At 45.7% G+C, this 18,217-nt stretch overlaps 1 protein-coding gene across 6 annotated transcripts in view; it reads right to left on the bottom strand.

Moving 5' to 3' along the window:
• The window catches only part of Pdzd2 (PDZ domain containing 2), a 375,253-nt gene that overhangs the window by 190,348 nt on the left and 166,688 nt on the right, over positions 1 to 18,217 (bottom strand). The window contains exon 1 of one of the 6 annotated variants that reach the window (XM_052743098.1): positions 842 to 1,296. The exons of the other annotated variants lie outside the window; for them this stretch is intronic. The gene's annotated coding sequence lies outside the window, so the exon portion shown is untranslated. Of the gene's footprint in view, positions 1 to 841; positions 1,297 to 18,217 lie in introns of those variants that run through there. 6 annotated transcript variants of the gene reach the window in all.

Here is an 18,217-nt window from a genome sequence, read left to right as displayed (position 1 = left end):
CCACTTTTTTCTTAAACTTTTCTCGGAAGATGACAGTTTCGCCCCTGCTTTACTCTTACCACTTATCCAAGTCATTTCACTCTCAGTTCTTCTCAGCTGCCCACTACAGCAGGACTGTGGGATACAAAAGGCCATCTTCAGCCAGAGGAAGTTCACAACTCTGTTATCCATAGTCCAATACTGGAGCCTAAGGTAGGGGGACCACCCCTAGTCTGAGGCCAGCCTGGGCTACATACAGAGGGAGGCCCTGTGTCAATAAAGCCAGACAAATACCCAAAACAACAGCAGTTAAAAACCTATTCTCTTTCCAAGCATCCCTCCTTCAAAACAACAACAAAAAACTTTTAACTCCTGGGTAGTGCAATCACAACAGTTTGCGCATCAGCGAACAGGGCTGTTACCCAAGCACAGTGTTTAGTAATTTGCAGCAAAGATCTGTCCCCAGAGATGACAGCCTTGTGTGTGGAAACATCCACAGGGAATAGCTTTGCTCTGCAAAAGGTAACCAGAAGCTAACCAAAAGCCAGGAGGAAGGTCCAAGGACCGTAGGACTGACACCCAGACTGCTTCAACCACACCACACCACACACACACACACACACACACACACACACACACACACGTTGCCTCCTTTGACAAACCAGTTCCAAATCGCTGCTCCCAGTGAATACAAATCATCCCAGGCTAGCAAAACCCCAGCAGAAAGTCACAAGCCCGGCAGGCAGCCGCTCATTCTGGGAGTCTGTGGCTAAAAATTCCCACATTGGCGGATCCAGCCTCTCTAGGCACCTCAGTCTGGATCAGATCTCAAGGCCAGGGCTTTCCCCCGTTAGATTCTTACCTCCAGTTTCGAAGTCACTTCTGGAAGCTTTCTCTCAGACCTCTTTCCTCAGCAACTCCGGGAGCCTTAGGGGCAGGAGCAGCTGGCCTCCGGGTAATCCTCTGGGGCTGAGCTGAGCAAGCCCCAGAGACTGGTCATTAGCCCGAGCACCTGCTGGCAGCCCCGGGCACGGGGCAGGCGGGGCGGGGCGGGCTTCTCGGGGACGCTGCCCTCCCCAGGTCCCCCGGCTGTCCCGTGGCCCCGAGCCTCGGCTCCTGCAGGACGCCGCCAACGCTCCTCGCAGCGGGCTACGGATGTGCGGGAGGACCCCTCCCTGCTCGGCGGGTGGAGGGGGTTATGAAAAGGCTGTAATGCAATCCTAGCCCGACTCCTCACTTGTCAAAACTCCACGGCATTCCAGAGTCCTTTCCCCTTCACCCCGTCCTCTGCAGGGAAAAGGAAACCACCGGGAGGGTAGCAGGGAGTTTGGGGTTTCTCTTTCAGACACTTTTGTTTACATCTAGTGCGCGGGAGCTTCCTGCGGTGAACTGGGAAAAAACGCTCCCCCACTTCCCCCCACCCCGGCACCCAGATAACCCCACCCTGGCCGAAGTTCTCCTACATTCTAGGAAGCTGCACCTCCAAACATCATTATTTCATGACCACTCCGCTTCACCGTCAGCAGAAGCCTAGCTTCTTGTTGGGGTGGGGGAGCCCCCAACGAAAATCACAACTATCCTACCGGGCGGGATGTCAGGGAACTTTCCAGAAACTCCGAATCAGATTCCTTCTGCAGGAATAACCAAACTCACCACCCCTGAATTACAATCGCCAGTGACTGCACGGCTAAAGCATTTCCTTTATACCTTCTCCGCTCGCCCGCCCCTCCCACCTTCTGCGGGGCTCAGTCAACAAGTCATCCCCCGAGAGGCCCGAATGGGCTTGGGCGGCGCAGCCAACTCTCCAGCTGCAAACTGATGAGGAAGCCCGACCCACGAGCCCAACTTGTTTATGTCACACCCACCGAAGGCTTCCTGCCTTAAATTAATGAGAATGCAAGAACGACTTAGGAAAACAATGTTTGCTTTTCTTGAAGTAGGAGAGAAGGCTGACGGGAGCCCCCGCCCCACCATTCCATTGCTTTTCAAAAACTCCAATTGTATTTTTATTCCATGTTTCCATTCCTAACACTTGTTGAAACGTAAAAGCACTGCTGTGCCAAACCTCAAACCATTAACGAACTTTGGCTCAAACAAAACACACTTCACCTGGCTCTGGAGGGCTCCGACTTGGTGCTCCCAGGCAGAGTTGAGCTAGGGATAGAGAGTTCCTGAGGTTAAATGAAGGAACGTCAGCGCAAACAAACTCAGGGCAGCCCTATGCCTCCCTCCTGGGACTTGCACAGACAGGCACACACCCTCCCAGCTCCTTGGTTTGTATCAGAATCCTGCACAGTTTCACTTCATCCCGTGTCTTCCAGCTATCATTCTCTGCCTGGACATCCGGCAGTCCCTGAAAGTAAATGAGTTTTGCAACGGACAAATCTTTTGGAATTCGATGCAATTAATTATAATGGAGGAAGCCAAAGAAGGCTGCCGTTCCCAGTACCATTACTGTCACTGGAATGGGTAATTAGAGCCTCGCAAAGGCCAGCCCATGTCAAGCCAGGGCTGGAAAGCTGCCCACTGCCCGAAGCTGCCCAGGAGCACACGGGTAAATAATCGCCACAATTACCAGCCCTTGGGTTACCCCCAGTCGGTTCATTCAGACCGGCACAAGAGAAACCGGAAAGGGGCAGGAATGCCAGGCTCTTTGACAGTTTATCTCAAAATGCTAGTCCCTGTAGCCAACACCACCTGGTGGAGGGCCCAGGAACACTGTGTGTGTCGGGAGACTAGCTTTGCTGGCCAGGGCCTCCAAAGACCTCATGATTTCAGAAAAGGCGACTGACTGCATCTCCACTCTTAACAGAAAAGTATCTTGCTTCCAGACGATAAACCTTTGTAAGCTTTCTCCATCTGCAATTCCTTTCGGCCTGAGAAACTGTTACACACCCTTGGATACGTAAGTGTACAAATTAGATAAAGGAAACCAGGCATTTACTGACCGCAAAGCATAAAGAAATGGATTTAAAACACTTCTTTGGTCTACATGTAATTTTATCGTTTATTAAAGATGAAAGCAAATCGGTATGATAATGAGATGCTGCTTTGTTTTTTACATAAAGCACTAAATTTTGGGTTGAAAGTCTGATATTTCAAGACACAGCATCCTCGGTATTTTTCAGAGTTGACTGATATTTTATAATCATCACTGCTGAGAATGCCGCTTCACATAAATATCGGGCCAGGCAAGGTGGTACATACCTTTAATCCCAGCACTGGGGAGGCAGAGACAGGCGGATCTCTATGAGCTTGGGACCAGCCTGGTCTACAGAGTGAGTTCCAAGCCAGTCTAGGCTATATAGTGAGACCCTGTCTCTAAGAAAAACAAACAAAAATGTAGTATAAGATGGCAAAAGTATATTTAGTACCATTTTCAGAAGTTGCTAGAAATTCTGTCCTAATTCCAAGTCAGTGTTCATTTAATGAGTCTTATGAATCTCAGTTTAGCAACGTAAGCAATAGGTTTTAAAATCAAACACTGTAATAGAATCCAATCCAAAGATAAACTAATTTGATGCTTATAGTCTTAGAAATGATTGTAGGAAATTTTTGACTGTTTTCTATGATTGAACCATTACACTTCTAGACAAGCAGGAAGCTTTGTGTAGTCAAAACACCACAGTTCATAACGTAAATAGTCTGAGTGGAGGTGTTTCAGCAGAGTCGTCGCTGTGTGGCACGATGCCACACACAGTACAAAGTGCTTACGTTGTCATGTTGTATGATCTGAACCAAGAGTTCGGGGCTGGGGAGATAGGTCATCTTGTCAAGTGCTGGTTGTCAAGTAAGGGGCCCCGAGTTTGCCCTCTAGCACCTATATAAAAAAAAGCAGATTGGTGCCGTGAGTGAGGCTGGAGATTTGACACAGGAGGACCCCTGGCGTTTGCTGGGCAGCCAGTCTAGCCTGATAGATAAGCACAGGTCCCTGTAAAAGACCCCTAAAAAACCCAAGTTGAACAGCTCCAGAAGAACAACAACGTGTGTGTAGGGGGGGGGGAGTAGGGGGAGGGTTGGAGAGGACCAAAGATACATTGAAGTTATAAGATGCAACACAGGCATCTTATGAAGATTCTTTAAAGATTTGATTTTGAATTTATTTTTGGGCCACTGGGCATTAGAACCTTTTACTATTTCCATTTTTTCCACTACCTCCACATTCTGCCATGACCCACAGTTTAAGAAGCTGGGGTGTCATGGATGTTAACACTCCCTCCCTCCCCTCTTCCAGCTCTTCTGTTACAGGTAGACATTTTAGTGGACACACTAGCATCCTTTCACATGACATCTCGGTATCTAATAAGTGTCATGGGCGCTAAGCTCAACGTGAATAATTTTCTAATAATAATTCCGGTGGTGCCTTTTCCTTTTTTTAGTGTCTTTCTGGTTGAATTTCATGTGTCAACTCTAGCTTTCTCCATGACTTTAATCTGGTACAGAATTCATGACAGGTAAATCAGTGCTACTTAAAGTCAGCCACAGCTTCAAGGATAATTGGAATAAATAGTTCTTTTCCTACTGACTATCAGTTCAGGGCGTGTATGAGCTGGAGGATTAACCATTTGTCCACATCTGCATAATGTCTCAATTTCAGGAAAGCTTTGGAAAACATATGACATTCTCATCAGCCTGTCAGAAAGATAGGAACCGGCCTGTGTTTCCCGCCCCAGGCTCCACTCCTGACTGGAAAAGAGATCAATGGCTCAGTAAACAAAGGCGGACTTCAAGTGTGCCCCATGATTTTTATCTTGGGTCTGGTTTCAATAATACTAGAAATCTTTTTGTGGACACCCAGAGACTATGAATAACATGAACCCAAGAGGGAAATCGCTGATATGCTAAGAAAATCCAAAGCAGCTTCAACACATTAAGGAAATGGCTCATTAAAGACAGTTTGGGGGTTCAGCGTGATGGCTGATTACAAAATTGTATCCTCGGGGGTGACAATCAGCGGGGACAGACACAAACGCGCTTAGTGTCTCGATTCAAGACAAACTGAAAGAAGAGCAACAATCAAAGCAGGTCACGCGCTGACTAAGGACCTGCCTGGTGGATTGACAGGAGACAGGCGACCCGCTGCGAGAACGCTCGCCATGGTGGAGAGCCACCATAAAAGCCAAGTGCACCACAGCTCCCTGTTCCGTGATAACGAATTTGACAGCAGACACACTCTTACAAGGGAGTATGTTCGGTCTGAGGTCCTCTACTTAACAGAAGATGTAGAGAGACTGGAAAAGTTCCAAGAGAGAACCGAAATGATTAAGGAGACAGAAAAATAGAACCTACGAGGCAAGGTTAAAGGACCTGGAGTTGTTTAGTCTGTGTGGAAAAAGTGCCCCAGGCAAACTTAACAGTCTTCTCCTATAAAGAGGATGCAGGCCAGCTGTTCTTCATCTCTACAGAGGACAGGAGAGGTAAGAGACTAAATACACCATCAAAACTTGGGTTAGATATGAAGACGTCTTGCTTATCCTGCTACATACCAGCTTAACATCAGAACAGCCTCACATTACATCACTGATAGTCTTCACTTCCCAGCCACCATCCTTAGTGAGTCTTGCATGTTTAGGCAGAAGCTACATTGAAGACCGGCCCCCATTCCCTGCTAGAACTGCAGTGTTTCTCAGTTATTCCATCAAATGTGAGAGCAAAGGTCCTGGGCTTCCGTGGATAATATTATTAACTCAAGAGAAAATGCCATGATCTATGCAACCTGGACCTTTACATTTGGGTGGGTACCTCTGAGAATACACCCATCCTTGGTTATTGAACATAAGTATATCGAACATAAATATATTGAACGTAAGTATATTTCATGGATTCACTCATATGTAAACTGTTTAAACATACAGAAAGCATCGCTTCATCAACTTCATAGTTGATGACAACTGTGAATTACTAAGCTCTTGCTATCATTATGTTGGGCACTGTGCCCATTCTATTTTATGTATGCTATCTACCTCATTTAGGTTGCAGTATCTCTGTGAAGCAGCAGTAATTACTGGTTCTATGTAACACAAAGAAAATGAGTCATAAAGAAGTTGAGTAACATAGCTAGTGAGTGCTGGAGTCCTAGTTCAAACCCATTTAATCTGACTCAAAAGGTTGTGCTTAATTACCACACTACTACCTCCCATCATTAAGTGTTCATCCTCATTCAGTGGGAGGAGACATTGGAAATAAAAACAAAAACAAAGTGTCCCAAGGTAAGCACAGACCAAGTCTAGAGAATGAAAGGTCTTTTCCTAGTCCAACCATGGAAGGGATGGATGGAGTTATTCCATGACAGAGAAGGTGCACAGAACTGAAGAATCCAAATGAACAAAACAAAAAACTGGGAGCTAGAGAGATGACTCAGCTTTTAGGAGAACCTGATGCTCTTGCAGAGGACTGGGGTTCAGTTCTCAGCACCCACATGGTGGCTCACAACTGTCTGTTAACTCCAGTTCCAGGGAAGTCAGTGCCCTCTTCTGGCCTCCATAGGTACCACACACACACACACACACACACACACAGTGCACAGATACACATTGTAGGCAACACACACACACACAGTGTATAGATACACAGTGCAGGCAAAACACAAAATAAACCATCTTTAAAAACTGGTAATCATTCATTTAGAAGTTAACTTTACATAGTGGATGTGTAAATACTACTCTATTGTGTTGTGAGACCCTAAGATAACTGAATTGGAAGGAGATTCCCAGGATGCTGGTGGGCAAGGTTCTGGTCAATCATTTCCCGAGCTTCTTATCCAATGTCCTCTATGAGTTTTCAAATCCAATGGTGCCTTTTGGTTTAGCATCCATGGGAACAAACAGGGTTGGGTCATATATTTCCCAGTGCCAGCTACTTTTAGATCAAAACAGGCTTTGTAAGGTTTATTGAGTCCTGTTGTTTATCAGCAAGGGACTAGTCACATGAATGAGGCAGACATCAAAATGATTTTTAGAAAGGCAGATGAACTGCACACAAACACAAAATAAAAAGCCTTGATCCAAATCACTCCTAAAGACAGATATTTCCCATTAGGACAATTTATCCTGAGTCTATAAACAGAGAGAGGCATCATTGTACAAGTGTTTGCTAGCAGATCTAAACCTTATGTAACTATAAAAAGCCCGAGAGGAACAGCAAGCGGAAATTCCCAGGAGATCACCAAGATCCCCAGTCACATTCAGGCCATGAGCTCTCCATAGATACAAAGCCAGTGTCAGCAGCTGACGCTGAGCACGGCCCAGGGAGAAACCTCAGGATTCTGACACAGTGCTCATCAACTAACAATGCCAATCCTCCCCAGTCAGGCGACACATGGGGAGAGTGGTACCTTACTGGTGTTCCAGATGTAGTTAACAGGAACATGACGCCCAGAATCAAAAGGGTCTTCAGTCAGTGTGGGGTATATGGATAGATGCATGAGTGACATCTCAAGAGATGCCCACATTGCCTCTTTCTCCCTTTGAAACCTTCTTGGTAAGATGACATCAACACTACTTTTTGAGGCTCCCACAGAAGTACTGAACCATTTGCAATGGTAACTGACCCAAAGATATCAACTTCTGATTTTTCCATGCATATAGTAAGTAAGGGAAACTGTGGTGTCTATAGGACATCTTTGCAGGATTTAATTATTTACAGCAAGAATTCTCACCTCTAGTGAAGTACAACAGAATCAAATACTAAAAACCCAGCATCCATTGTCTACGTTCTAGACCCCAAGTTCTTTCCTAGGCCCACCACATTTTAACTCATGAAATTCTTATTCCAGGCTTGGCATCTTTTCATAATCTAGTAAAGTAAATTTTGCTTCACTTAAACAATACCTGAGGGAATTAACTTCTCAAGAGAAAAGGTTGATGCTGGCTCATGGTTTTAACAAGTGCTGGTCCATGATTAGGTAGACTCATTGCTTCTAGGCCTTTGGTGCAGGTGGCACTGTTGGGAAGTGTTGGTTGGAGAGAACTGAGCTCCTCCTGGCCAGGAAGGATGAAAGAAAAAGCTTGGGTCTCACAATCTTTGGGGGCACAACACTAGTGACCCAGGTACTTCCTCCATACTACCCCCTCCTAAAGGTCTGCAGGACCTAATATCTGGGGCCAATGTCTTTAAAACATGGGCCTTTTCAGTCCCATGTAACATCTAAACTATAGCAGAGCATGCATTCCTAGGATTTTTTCTTTTTTCAGACAGTGAAACTGTGGCGCACTGGTATGCTGAGGATATGGGACTCAGAGTCTATGTGGAAATCATGCCTGTTCTTAGTTGCTACACAGTGCTCTGTATCCAGATCTTACCTTGTGCCAAGTTCAGGGTCAGGTAGACCAATTGATTTTAGACCTTTGGTGAGGGTGTATAACTCACTGTACCAGTCAACCTGTCAGTCACAAACACACAAAGACCATTCTGATGTCTTTAGAAGGTGTCTCCCCTCCCCTGTCCAGCCCACTGTTACCTCTCTTTCAAGCACTCCATCACTGATTTTCTAATAAACTCATGGTAACTTACTTGGCTCTTACCACATCTCCCCAAACATCATCCCTGAGGGTTCTCTGTTCCTTTAGAGATGTTATGGAATGAGAAAGCCCAACCACAACGACTACCCACCAGGCTCTGGTGAGTAGTTCCCTACATTTCCTACTCTCATCATCAGCCTCCTCCATTTAGGCTTTTCAAAGAAGGGAGATTAAGTACAAAGGGTATATGGAGCATGTGGGATGATGTCTTAGAAAGTAATCCTGGGGCCGCACCCAGGACCTATTTTGCATTGTTCCCTCACTACATAAAGGACATATGTAATGTCTGGAGATGTTTCTGCAGTCATAACTGCAAAGAGGAGTGCTTCTGGCATCTCGCGGGTCAGGGACCTGGGGTACAGCTACATATATCCTCCAAAACACAGACCAGACTCTCCCAGTGACTTCCCAGTTCAAAGCGTGAAGAACGCTCTAGCTGGGAAATTATGCTGTGAGCCCTTTCAAAGCCACGAAGAATCTAAGCCCTCAGCCTCTCCCTTTTGCTTCTTTTCCACAACACAGTGTTAACAGGAGGAGCTCCATCAGGCCTTGTTATGTAAACCTATGCATAAACACAGTAGATAGATGAGTACAGTTTGGCTGCTAACACCCATATGGCCTTGCCACAGCTGAGGCTTTATGGAGTCAACCGACCTCTGTAAGCAGAGCCACCAAATACTTGTGCCCAGGGAAAGTAGTCCCCATGAGAAACCAGTTTGGTATGGGAGCCTGAAGCCAATTAAAGGAAGTCCAAGTTGACCTTACGGGAACTGAAGCATTGGGACAAAGGGTACTTCTCACTGGGGCTTCCTTAGTGACTGCCTATGGTTCCGTGGTCCCTCCCCCAGCGCATTCTCTGCCTCTTCCGAAGCATCAGTACAAGAGCCAGGATGTCATGGGTGGGTTTTTGTCAGTCTCAAGCCTCATCCACTACCCCCTCCTGCAGCCACCTAACCTGGAGCCTCGGTCACCTTCAACCCAATGTTGTAAGAGTGCTGATGAAAAATGGGGCGGGAGAGAAAAGGGCATGCAGCTGTGACTTGGAGGCTTCAGCTGGTCCAATAAAAGGCTGCATTCCTAGATAGAGCATAAATCACATTAACAGAAACCAGAGGAGAGGGGGAGATTGTTTCCCCCCCCCCCACTCCAGACCCGATGACAACGTTTTCTATTTCGGTCTTTACAGTCAGAAGACATGGGTGGTTTCTGTGTAGTTGTGGATGACAAAGTGTAAAACTTAACTAGTCTCCTCCAGCCATCCTTTGGCACCTGGGGGAGATGATGAACTGCCGGCCCAGGACTGTGCTGCAGACAGGTTTTCTCTTACCACAGTCCTGAACATACAAATGGGGGATATAGCCTGACTCCAACCATAGTCGCCCGATCAATTCCTACTCACCGTTCATGACTCAGTGTAGACACCACTTTCTCTGGGAAACCCACCCCCAGAACATTTTCAGAACCCTCCTTGGTGCCCACTGGCAGCCTCCCTGCCATTAAGCTATCTGCTCACTCTTGTAGACTGCACACTCTTTCAAGGAAGGTCAGCTAGCCTTGTTTATTGTTGTATTCCAAGGACCCATCTTTGTGCCTACTGCATACAGGTGCCTGGTGAGTATTGGTTGAATAAGTGAGTGTTAGCTATTTTTGGTTGTCATTCCTGAATTCACTGAATGCCTATCATGAGCCAGGTACAGGGATAGGCACATGTTATGGCTCATGAAAGGCATTCAATAAATTCAGGAATGTTCGCTGTTCTCCATCACACACACACACACACACACACACACACACACACACACACACACACACACGTAATTTGAAAGAACCATGGCTAATGTGTATTGAAGTTTACTGTAGAGCAGGCTTCCTTCTAAACTCTCCTATGTATTTATTCTCTACTTGTTTATTATTGAGACAGGTATCCCAGACTGGCCTGAGACTGGCTATGCAGCCCAGGATGACCTTGAGCTCCTGATCCTCCTGCCTCCACTTCCCACATGCTAGTACAATAGGCATGTATCACCCTACCTGGTTTACACCATGCTATGAATTGAAGGCAGGGCTTTGTGTATGCGAGGCAAACACTCTGTCAGCTGAACTACACACATGCCCATCTCCAACTCTCTGTGACAGACATCACCAGGATTCTTAAGTATAGCTGTAGAAAGAAATCAAGCCACTCACAGACCTTAATGCAAAAGATCCTTTGAAATTTAACTTTCTAGAGTCTATTTACACAGGCTTAATGCTTACCAGCTAAGCAAACGTTACCTGTGCATTCACCCCCCAAGCCCGCTGATGGCCTGGGTATCCCTACACTCTTCATCTCATCTGGAATTTACTTTAAAACATTTGGGGGCAGACTGTGATCTCAAGCAATGCCAACCACATTCTATGCTCCAGAGGCTGTGAGCTAAAACATTTGAAGGACACTGATCAGGACTCAACCCTCTGTAGCTGCAGCAAGCCCTTGAAATATCATTCTCCAAATCTGCAGAAGAAGGTTCTATGGTTACCAAAATCAAAGCCCAAAGTCTTTTCTTCATCTGGGGAATTTGAGATTGTCAAGAGACTTGGTGAGAAAGGTCTGTAAACATCTCTATTGTTGCTACCTGAGCTATATGAGCCAGCTTTGGTTATATAGACAGACCAGGGTCCCCAAATGATTCTGTCACTGGGGCTGATGTCCAAGTCTGGTGATTCTTCCTTCAGAGGACAGCTGAGTGTGCTTGAGAGTGAACCTGCTGGGAAGAGGTTCACTGGCGATGACGCCAAACTTAGAAAAGCAGGTTCTGGGACTGGCTCTGCACCTGCTTGCCTGTACCCACTGCACATACGGCGGGCTTCAAGGGTTGGCTTTCACACTAACTTACCATCTGGTAGTGGGGTCATGGGTCCGGAGATGCACAGCTCTCAACCTTTCCTGATAGTGTCAAGGTATCAATGCTGGATAATGAAGAGTAGCTCATCAGCTCAGTCAGGTATGCGACAGTCATTGTCCTACCTTGGTCTCTTGGAAAAGAACTCATTTATCTTTCAACATTCAGCTTAGAGATGCTCCCCTGCACACACACACCCCACACACACTGCAAAGGTTTTCTTGATAAATGATCCCCAGCCCTGGACCTTTAAGATTTGCAGGTAAGCTGAAATCCAGGAAAGAGAGATCATATATGGGGGTATATATGCGGTAGTACTTACCTCTTGCCTCCATGGTCACAGTGATAAGCCCTCAGTAAATGGTGATACGGGATGATGGAATTCCTTGTGCACAAAAGTGATCTCCTCTTGCTCCTTTCCTGTTACTGGGTCCCCACCCTAAGCCTACCCCAAGCCTTCTCTGCCTACAAATTCTCTTTTCTCCTGTTCCTTTCATACTTAGTTACTCTGGTGTATAGGGGACTCCCGCCTCCTTCCATATCAGGCCTTGATTCTGGTATCTTTATCTCCTAAATACCACACCCCACTCTTTTCTCCCACTATGGCCCAGTTCACCCCACTACTCCATCTTGCCAAAACTTCAGATGGGTTCCAGCTTCCAGAACTCCCCCTCATGCTCCACCCTGGAAGTTTTCCAGTGATGATTTCACTTGTGGGGAGTGTTTGCCCACTCCAACCAGATGTCCTAAATCCATTTAATTATTTATTAAAGCAATGAAAGAGTCCCTTGACTGGAAGAAGCCTCCGTGAACTCCGACTAACCCAACAGAATCTGTTTTGATTTGTTTGAGACAGGGTCTCACTATGTCATCCACACATAGCCTTTTAATTTTTTTCCCTTTTTGGAGACAGGATGTTACTCTGTAGCTCATGGCCTTAGAACTGTGACCTGCCTACCTCAGCCTCCCAAGTGCTGGGATTACAGATGTGAGCCATCACACCTGGCCTGATGCAGAATCTCACTCAGACTTAATCCCACTGATAAGTGTTCCTGTCAGTTGGAGATGATTTGATTCTCTCTGCAGAGACATAACACCTGGGCAGTGTGGATCCCTGTTCTCATGTCTACCTCTCTTGCTTGTACCACACACTCGAGCTCCTCTTGTCCTGAGCCAAAAACCAAACCAAAAACATGTTCCAGACCACAGAGGTGTTTGGCTTTGATGGACCCCTGAGGATTGTCACCTGACAGAAAACCCATTGCAGCCACAGTGTGACAGTCAGCCTGGCGCATGCCCAGTCTTTCCAGGTGGCTATAATAGTGAGCACTATATCACTGAAGGGTCGGCTATAAACTCTTACGTCGATCCAAAGTTACAGACTATTCCAGAGGCTGTGCTTTTCCTACAAACACTTCTAGCACGGCTGGTGCCCCACCCCCCCACATGAATTCATACTAGTGTTGGAAGATAAAAATATAAGAGATTCAGTTACATTTAAATTATAGATGCAAATGCATATATTTTCATTCCAACTCCCAAATCACATGTAACTTTTTGTTTACTAAATAAATCAAATATCAAATTATCAAATGTGGTATCAAATCAAATTATCACATGTAATTATTTATTTACTAAATCTAGCAATATTAGTTTGTACTTGCTATTTTGTTTTTATAAAAACCTCTTTTATACTCAATAGGTAAGTAATTACACACACACACACACACACACACACACACACACACACACACACGTTTTCGTGTTGCCTTGTTAAAAATCAGAATCCTTGAAAACAGCCTTGGTGGCCTGTCTTTCACTGATGTCTCCTTACAAGGGGAGGGTGAATCATTCTCTTTACAACTGAGTTGAGGCCCCTCCCCTTCGCCTCCCCTTCCTTATTCAGTTTATAATTCTCTTTCCATGGTCACTTCTTTTGCATCATTAAGTTCAACCACCATGACCCTTCTTCTCTTCCCAAGCAATTACCATTCAATTGTGTGTTCCACCTTGACTTGCTCTCTTACGATGATATATCAAAATGTCTCCTGGAACAAGCCAGTGAAACACATTAAGGAAATACTGAACAGGTTCGGAACACCCCCAAGCCTTCTGAGTTGACCTCAAGAATCAGATTCCTGTTCCTAATCACGCCATGTTCTCCAACTCCAGGATCTCTGATCAGGTCCGCCATTACTCTCCACCCACTAGAGAGGCTCCTACTTAGCGAGAGCAAAACACCAGCTAAAGCTTTGAAGCATTTCCATCAAATGAAAAACACAGTTTTCTCTCCAAGCCTCAGGTGGTACCTCAACCTTTCAAAACCATGTTGTTGACCAATGGTGCTGTACAAAGGACCCACCTAAAATCACCAAAGGGATGATGAACTCACCTGTGGATGCATGTCTAAGGGAAAGTCTGGAGGAGGGCATATAAGGTAACTAGGATTGCAAATGAGAGCTCTGTGGGTAGAAGGGGCCAGGGTAGCAAGCAACATCTGGTGGGGTTCTGGGTGGAGAACTGGGGAGGGAGGACATCCGTGAGACCAGGAAAAGTTGTTAATGTACTAGGGAGGTGGAAGCACTGTGAATCATCAGTCATGAAAACATTGCTAAAAGCAAGCATGGCAGTAAAAACCTAAATGATATCATTGCTATTAGGAAGATGTAGCAATGGGTAGTAAAAGTAGAGTAAGCATTCATTAAATCGCTTAATAAAAGGCTTCGATCATGTTATGAGTATCATCACTTTCATCTGGCTATCTTTTCACCCACCAGGAAGGGACAATACATATATCATTATACCCACTCCTCAAAGTGATGGAAATGCTGTGGAAAAGATGTGAGATGACTCAGTGGGTAAAGGTGCTTGCTGCACATGCCTAGTGACCTGAGTTCGACTCCCAGAGCCCACATACAGGTGAAAGGAGAAAACAGACTCCACACGGTTGTCCTCTGACCTACACACATGCGCCATGACATGGGTGCCCATATAGACACACATGTGGGAACCAGTAAGATCCTGGTCAGGAAGCTGCCTTTAGATTTGCCTCCATGCACTGGAAGGATGTGCTATTGGTTGGACACCGGGCTGTGTCAGGGGAAGCCTGACACAGAAAAGGAGGGTTTGGAGTTCTGATCTCCTTTGCTGGTCTGTGTTCTCTCCTTTATACCTAAGATAACACAATTACCTTGTAGAGGTGCTGTGAGCTCTGATGAGCTGGCATGCAAAACATGCTGGCACCTAACTGTAAATGTGCATGAGCGCCTGCTTGAACAATGACTATAATTGTGGGTTCAGAGCTCACGTGTGAGAAAGAGTCAAACATATGCAAATTCTCACTACAACAGGAACAAAATGAAAGAAAACTGGTAGTCTTCCAAGGCCACCACAAGGCATATCAAGTTCTATGTCTTCAAAAGTGACAAGAGAAAGTTACAAGTTAATAACAGCTCACCTTTGCTGGGTGCTCATTATGGCAGACACCGTGAGAAGCCTCACGTACATATCTTCTTTTAATCTTAGTGTTTTCTTTATTCCCTTTATAAGGGAAACTTTGGATTAGTATCTTGAGTTAAAAAATTGCCTGAAGTCACACATTTCATCTGTGATGGGATCGAGGTTCACCTAGTCCATGAACTTGGCATATAGAGACCACTAAGTCCAACTTATAGTTGTATAAATGTCGTGTATATTTGTTACTATGTAAGTGTCCAGTTTAGAAGAATATTCCCCAATATTATCAGTGATGACCACAGGGTGAGGAGTGGCAGGTGGTGCATTGTTTTTTCTGCTTCCCTGAACTGAATACACACTGCTTTATAATTCAAAAATGTTTGTCAATTGCTAGTCACAGTAGGCCACACCTGTAAGCCTGGTATCCAAGAGGCTGAGGCAGAGATTGCTATAAATGTGAAACCAGCCTGGCCTATATAGAGAATTTCAGGCTACTGTGTGAGACTCTGTCTCAAGCAACCTAAAAACAAACAATCAACAACAAAACCCCCCGACAAATCTACAAAATATTTCCTATTTTGACAGTAAAATTTAACAAGTAAACCAAAATGGGGCTTTGAAAAATAGGAGCATGGGGGCCAAAGCTCCATGCTCCATTATCCCAGTGGCTCAGAACATGCACAACAGTGCAGAGGACCCCAAGTTCAGTTCCCGGCACTCACATCAGTTGGCTCACAAATGCCTGTAATTTTAGTACCAGAGGATCTGACACTCACTTCTGGACTCAGTGGGCACCTACACTCACATGTACATGCATAGACACACACATAGACAGACACACACACAGACACACAGACACACACACACACATTGAAAAAGTAAGAAAATGACTATTCTTTGGATGCATGGGGGAGTGTGGAGAATGATATAAATGATATAAGCTTCCTTATAATTAAGCCTTCAGGGGTCACCAACCCCAAGACACCATCATAACCAAGTGAACTTTTTCAGAATATTCTCTTTGTTCCCTAAAAGCTCAGGTTTCATGGCTCTGTCTTCTGGGCAGTAGATCTGAGTTATAAACGTCAAGCTTGCTCATGATTGTGGCATCAATATTAACCCAACAACCTCCCAGTCACGTGGTTCATAATACAGCCTTGGGTTCTTAAAAACCTGTGGCCTTTGTTTACCACATTTCCCTTTGCACAGCTTAAGAGCCAGTGTCTCTCTTCTCTGGCCATTGTTAAGGTCAAAATAATGAAAGCACACAACAGCAAACATCTGTCTTAACTGTCCGCTCCAAACTCTCGAGTCTTCTTCAAGGGAGCTGCCATGATAAATGAAGACTCCAACAGCCTTGTAAGCAGAACTAGTCTTCAAAGAAGACCTCCGTGGGGGAGGGAAGGAATCGAAAGCAAATCAAAGGAACTCAAATGGGATGACGTTTTCCTGTTTTTCTGCAGCTGGTAATAACACTGGAGGAGGTACACAAAGTCCTGTCCCCAGAGCAGGGGCCTCCAACTCTTTCTACTGAGAACACTCAAGGGTCCCCTCAGGTGAAGTGACCTGGTGTGGCTGGAGGCAGGTGTTTGGTGAGACATCCCCAAGGGAGACACTGGGGCTGCCGAGGCTGTCCCTTTCTGCCTTCCCATAATGTTGAAGATGAAGACATGGTGATGGAAAGCCTCCAGTTGTTCACAGCCTTCCCCTCATCACAGCTGGCCTCTCTGTGAGGAAGATGTCCCGATTGTGCTAGAACATGAAGATGGCAGGGGGACTTTTGGTCAATTTGCCTTGATATTGGAGTACTATGTCCATGAAAACAAACTGCTAAGAACCCCTGGCTCGTGAAGGACATAGATCCAACCTGTGCCCTCTGCCTTTGCTCTGGTTAATTGATTTTTAGAGCAATGCCTCCAGACAAGTTGTAGAATACTCATCTGTACATTGGTGGGGCTGTGTAGTCCTTTGCACTTTGTTTTTGTTAGGATTTTTTTCTTTCTTCCTTGGTTTTTTCATGACAGGGTTTTTCTGTGTAGTTTTGGAGCCTGTCCTAGATCTCGCTCTGTAGATCAGGCTGGCCTTGAACTCACAGAGATCTGCCTGGCTCTGCCTCCCAAATGCTGGGATTAAAGGCGTGCGCCACCACCGCCCGGCTTTTGTTGGGTTTTTAAAAAATTATATTTATGTATTTAGTGTGTGTTTGTGTGGGTGTTGTGTGTGTGCATGTGTGTGCTCATGTGTGTCACAACATGTGTGTGGAGGTCAGAGGATACCTTGTTTGTGGAAATTGGTTCCCTCCTTCCAACATGGCAGGCCCTGGGAATCAAATCAGGTCCTCCATCAGACTTAGTGTCAAGCATTTTTTTTTTTTTATCCACTGAGTCGTCTCACTGGCCCTTGCTGGTTTTCAAAGTCAAAAAATAAGAGTTAATTTTTAAAGTCTTCTGAACTCTGATCCCAGAGCTGAGCCTGGCTCCACTGTTGGGAGTGTGCTTATACAGAATGCTCTGGGCAGTACTTCTAGCTTACAGTGACCTTGAACTCACTATCACTAGCTAAGGATGACCTTGAACTCCTGATCCTTTTGCTTCTACCTCAAAAGTTCTGGGATTACAGGGTGTCCCACCATGTACATGGTCTCATTCTCTTTTCTCTCTTAGTACTTCATCCCACTTTCTCTGTCATATCTCTTTGGGTGTGTGTGTGTGTGTGTGTGTGTGTGTGTGTGTGTGTGTTGGTCAGTTGGGTGTGATGAGAGAAGCAGAACCACTGAGAATAACATGTGGCAATAGACTTGTGACAGGGATCCTCATACAATCGTGGGAACTAGGTAAGCAGTCAACATTAGAGGCCAGACAATTGGGAAGGAAATAAAGTAAAATGGAGGTGGGCCAGGAGTATCCAACCTGTGTAAGGACAAGCTGGAATCCCAGGAAAGGCCAGGAACCCAGGTTCCTGCTTCAGCCTCCGGCCCCACTAATTTTGCAGACTTTCAGGTAGAGCTAGTGTCTTTCATATAGCACTGAACACCCACCAGGCTTCTAGAACCTTCAGAACAACTTAGGGAGCCAGGAGGATGGAGAAGGCACAGGCTCAGCTGCTGCCACAGGGACTCCATGCCTTACCTTGGCCCTGGACTATGAGAGCGCAGGAGAAGACACGGAAGGGGCTCAGATAACTGCAGCCCCACTCCACAAAAGTGAGTCAACAGATGCTGCTGCCCTGTGTCCTAGATGGACCTTCTGAGCAGAAAAGATGGCTGCCACTTTCTTCATGTAACCAGACTAGCCCTGAACTCCTGACAATCTTCTTGTTTCAGTCAATGGAGTGCTAGGGCCACAGGTATGAACTACCAAATCTGTCTCTATACGCTACTTG

This window comes from Peromyscus californicus, unplaced genomic scaffold (genome assembly GCF_007827085.1).
Source record: "Peromyscus californicus insignis strain IS unplaced genomic scaffold, ASM782708v3 Scaffold_18__1_contigs__length_77618521, whole genome shotgun sequence".
NCBI classification, from domain to species: Eukaryota; Metazoa; Chordata; class Mammalia; order Rodentia; family Cricetidae; genus Peromyscus; species Peromyscus californicus.
Note: the sequence above shows the minus strand (reverse complement) of the source record. Positions and strands in the feature narration are given on the sequence as shown.